The sequence below is a fragment of the Rhincodon typus genome, chromosome 10 (genome assembly GCF_021869965.1).
Source record: "Rhincodon typus isolate 14 chromosome 10, sRhiTyp1.1, whole genome shotgun sequence".
Lineage (NCBI taxonomy): Eukaryota > Metazoa > Chordata > Chondrichthyes > Orectolobiformes > Rhincodontidae > Rhincodon > Rhincodon typus.
This window is the reverse complement of record NC_063341.1, coordinates 17,616,055-17,621,303: the sequence shown is the minus strand read 5'-3', so window position 1 is coordinate 17,621,303 and position 5,249 is coordinate 17,616,055.

The window sequence follows — 5,249 nt, the reverse complement described above, 5'->3', positions numbered from 1 at the left end:
TGAACTATGAAGGGAGAAGGGATGAAGGAAGGGTTCTGGGCATGGAAAGAGGGGAAGGCTAAGCAAGAGAGGGTCAGATGGGGGCAGAGGGAAGCATAGAACAAGTGTGGGTGGGTGGAGAGGGAAACAGGCTTGGGGAATAAGTAGCGAAGGATGACTTGAGTGAGACAGAAGAGATTTCTTCAGATGCTGGTGAAATAATAAATCGGAATGTCCCATTTTAAAGCAAGTATTTTCAAAGTCTCTAATCCCTGATAGGGGAGTATCCCTTTTAGAGACCCACCCCAATTTGATCGCTTCACTGTTTCAAAGGGATTGAAATGTAACCAAGTTCCAATGTCCTTCCCAGTCTGCCATAGTCATGTGACTTTTACCAGGACGCAGACATGCTGTCAGTTAATAACCAGCCATCCTCCATCTACTCCGTCTACAAATCGGTTAGAAACAATGAATTGAATCCTGAAACAGGATCTTGGGCACTTTTCAAACCTACGCAGCATCTGTTAAAATGTTTTAACTGTCGAAGTGCGTAAGTGCTATAAAGTTCTTCTGTGTTCATCTGCCATTGGTGCTAGTTTGTTCGAGGTTTATGAATAGGTTTTCTGTTGTACTTCTAGCAAACTAGCCCTGGTGGAATGGAAGCAGCTCAGAGGAAACTCCCATGTGTGTTGCTGCACTGGGGAATTTGACTCTCGTTGTTTCCATTTCATAGTGCCTTACTCTCCACATATTGCCACTCCTGCTGTCCTTCCTCTTCCATTATTATGCAGAACGGGGTGGCACAGTGGCTCAGTGGTTAGCACTGCCTCACAGTGTCAGGGACCCGGGTTCAATTCTACCCTTGGGCAGCTGTCTGTGTGGAGTCTGCACATTCTCCCCGTGTTGGCGTGGGTTTCCTCCGGTTTCCTCCCACAGTCCAAAGATCTGCAGGTTAGATGGATTGGCCTTGCTAAATTGCCCATACTGTCTAGGGAAGTGCAGACTAGGTAACATTTTGCCCACATCAGGAGGGTTTGCTATCATCGCCATGCAGGGAAACTGTCTCAATGGGTTGGTGGGGATGCATTCATAAAGGGTGATACATGACCCACAGAGAACCGCTCCCCCACCCCCAACCCCTCCAGCGGCCATCACCACACTCTCACAACTAGTGCATCACCACTTGAACATGGCCCAGGCCAAATTTCTCACAGCAACCCCTCCCCGCAAAACTCCCAAATCATCATGATCTCCCTGCCTGGCTCCATCTTATTTTCAGTCTGTGTCAGCCATGATGTGAAGATGCTGGTGTTGGACTGAGGTGGGCAAGGTCGGAAGTCACACGACACCAGGTTATAATCCAATAGCTTTATTTGAAATCACAAGCTTTCGGAGTGCTGCCCCTTTGTCAGGTGAAAGGACAGCGCTCCAAAAGCTTGTGATTTCAAATAAACCTTTTGGACTATAACCTGGTCTCGTGTGATTTCTGACCTCTATCTGAGTCAGTAGATTCTTGTTCAGTAAAGCAATGCAGAAGTGTGTTGCTTCTTTAACTTGTTGAATGGCTTTGTCCCTTTCATGCACCTTCAGCGGTTGCATTACTGGTGAGACCAATGGGCCCAGTTCCTCAGTCGTAGAATTTGAGGGTTCCTTCGTTCTTCACATGACCTCTGTTACTGTCATTGAGAATTCTTCCTAGAAACGTAAGGAAATGAAACTCTGTATCTGAACTTGTCTATCGAATCACCTCAGCATCTGCCATCCTACTCTCAATTATATTTCTTAAAGGTTCATTGATAAAATCGAGAGGAGTATACTGCTGAGATAGTAGGAACTGCCGATGCTGGAGAATCTGAGATAACATGGTGTAGAGCTGGATGAACACACAGGCCAAGCAGCATCAGAGGAGTATACTGCTCATTGGTTTGCGGATTGCTTGAGTTTTCTTGCATAGCTTGCTGATTCTTGCAGTCTGAACTCTCTTCAATGTTGACAGCAGTGGAAAATATTTCTACTAAATCCATATAGTCACAGATTTCCAACTTGCTTACAGTTTGAAACAAATTTCTGATGTGAATATATACTATCTTCATTTTGGGTTCCACCATGAATCTATGCAGCCCTATGAAATCTCCTAACAATTATCCATTGGCTGGCTTTTCAGGACTGGTAGAGATAACACAATTTGGAGCTGGAGGAACACAGCAGGCCAGGCAGCATCAGAGGCGCAGGAAAGCATGACTGGTGATTCTTTGACCAATGTTCCTTTACCAATAATTCCATAATCATCTATTCCTGGACCAGGGGCAACCAATGCAGTTTGTAACTGTCCTTCAGGGATTTGTGCTTCAGCTCCAGTGAGTTCTGAGCACATTCTTGCTTCTGTGCCAAGTCTGAACTGCCACTAACTGTAGATTCTGCCTTATTGAATGTAACCATGAGGTTGTCTTCTGTAGAGTTCTCAAGTGTTCAGTTCTTCCAGCTGCAGACTGTCTGCATGAGCTGCCTTCTTAAAGTCATGGCTGAGGAAATCTTCACACCTCCACCACTGCCAAATGTAGGTCGCTAAATGCAGCCGTTTCGCTGCTCACCATGTTGCATGAGCAAACTGTACCATTGCACTTCGTGTTCTGTGCGCTCCGTGTATTATTGCTCACCATAAGGTAGATTTTCCAGGTTTGAGATCTACAAGGCCTGCTTGGTCTGGTCTGGTAGGGGAAATGAGAGAAACGGTAGTCTAATGAGGAGAAGAGAGGTTCTTCCCTCAAGCAAGATGAGGTTTATGGCACAATAACAGTTATGTACAGGTTGCACAGATGTGATGTATATTGTCATAGAGACTATGAGGAAGATACAGACATGGGTCTCACTCATTTGAGACCCTTGGCCGTTCTGCCACCAAGTCTGTATGACATCATCATAGTGGGTGGTATTTAAGGCCGTCCTCAGCGTTATCCCTTTCAGACCCTTGCATGACATTTCTTTTGGCAAAATTCGGTTCCGTACAACACGGGACACATCAACATTAAGGTTCAAGAAAATGCGTGCAGACCATTGCTCCAGTATAAAACTAAATTACACATATGACCTATTTTTGAAAGCATAATACTATTCATACAAAAAACTTTTGACAAAGATTTTCAGGAAATTCCATTCCATGGTGATGTTTACATAGTAAACACAATAAAAATATGTGTCTTACAACATTGTATTGGCCATGTCCGATCTACTGTGACCATTATGCTGTGTTCGTTGCTTTCGGGCAGCCTCATTGATGTTAAGGGGACAACAAAACATTGTGACAAGAAGAATCTGACCATTTCTTTCTGAAAAATGTGTTCTGCTGAAGCTGATTATTTTTTTCAAAAAAAAAATACGTAATGTTTTCATTATAAAAATCTGTGCAAGTTTCATTTATGCTTCAGGCAGTCTTTGTGTGTTCAAACTTCTCTTCACTTCCATCCTTGCAGGAGTGCTTGTTTCACAGTTACAATGTATGTAAAGCACATTCTCTAAATTATGGCTTTCCCTCCAGGCCAGATGTACATTTTCTGGAAGCAATCTGCTGGTTTCCAATGGTTTACTACATGGTTGGCTCTATTGACAAGTATGTAAGATTTTGAGGCATGGCTGACAAAATGATAAAAGCTTTGTGTAATTTATGCACAGTAATTGTTACTATATTTAGCATGAGTTTTCTGTTTATTATTTTTTATTTCAAAAGTCTTATGTGGAAAAAGTAGATAGGCACTTTGTTGCATGAGCTGCATGTTTGCCTGTGTGTTTTTGTTCAGTATTTGTGCATTGTCTCTTGTGTATGTATTCTTGACTGCTGCGCTAAAAACACAGGTGGACCACATTCAGTCTTCACTCTCAGGGAAGCTGTGCTTGATGATAGCCCTTCGCTGCTTTTGTTTAACAAGTGGTGAGTGTTCAGGACTTCAGAGAATTGACCCCGGATAATAAATGTTTTGAAAGGTTTAAGCTTTCAGAATTAGGTGACAAATTTGCCCTTCCAGTTGTGAGCTGAGAGTTTAAATGCAGGTCAGATCAAACAGAAGAAATGCTTTGTCAACTCAGTGCCATATTACATGAGTGAGAGGTCACTGTACCAAACCTGACAGCGTTCAATATGGATTAGTAATCTGTAACAAGTCACATTGTGGTGGAAAAGAAACACATTTATCTTGGGTGCAGCTAGCAATGGATAATATCATTTCAAGATCACAAAGGTAAATCCTACCCTCAATCTGACCAATGCTGTAATAATGACTACATATTATTATTTTAATATAGACAAGAGCTGGGGCAAATGTTCTGATAAATAATCTTCCATTTCCAAATGAGGAGAAACATTCTCCAGAAACTGTGAAGTTTTAGGGTAACGTGTGATGTGAATTCAAACATTTAACTTGATATAATGTAAGATAAATCTGAATATTTGCAACTATCACTGTTTTTACTACTGATTTCAACATTTACTTTTTTATTTAGTAATGGGGAGGCAATGGCTTAATGGCATTATCACTAGACTGTTAATATAGAGACCCGGGGAATGTTCTGGGGACACAGGTTCAAATGTCTATCATTGAACCAAAAGCTTTTAACATGTGAAATATATCATCCAATAATGCTTTCTTCAGCTGCTGTTTTGTAATGCCACTGAAATGCATAGTTTGGAAGGCGCAACTGCATTGAACCCTCTTCAATTTAATGTGTTAGACCAGCCAGTTGTTGAATGTTGGGCAACAGAGCCCTATACAGGGGGTACAATTTGTGTCTACATTCATTGTTTTGGAGGGTAGATCCAGTGACACAAATTGTACCCCCTGTATAGGGCTCTGTTGCCCAACATTCAACAACTGGCAGGTCTAACACATTAAATTGAAGAGGGTTCAATGCAATTGCCTTCCAAACTATGCATTTCAGTGGCATGACAAAAGAGCAGCTGGAAAAAGCATTATTGGATGATATATTTCACATCTCAAAGGCTTTTGGTTCAATGATAGATTTCTGGTTCTTTATCAGCACAGGACACCAAGTAAAATCCAACATTCTGAAATATAAATGGCCTGGAAGTTGAAAAATGGACCATTACCAATTGGGCATCTTCATGATGGAGTTCCTGCTCCATGTGTGAGGGCTGACCCACTGGTTCTCATTCTACTGCTCATTTACATAAAATAATACATCAAATCTTTTTAAAAACAAAACAATAATTAACATCGAATCAGAGATAGTAGGAACTGCAGATGCTGGTGAATCCGAGA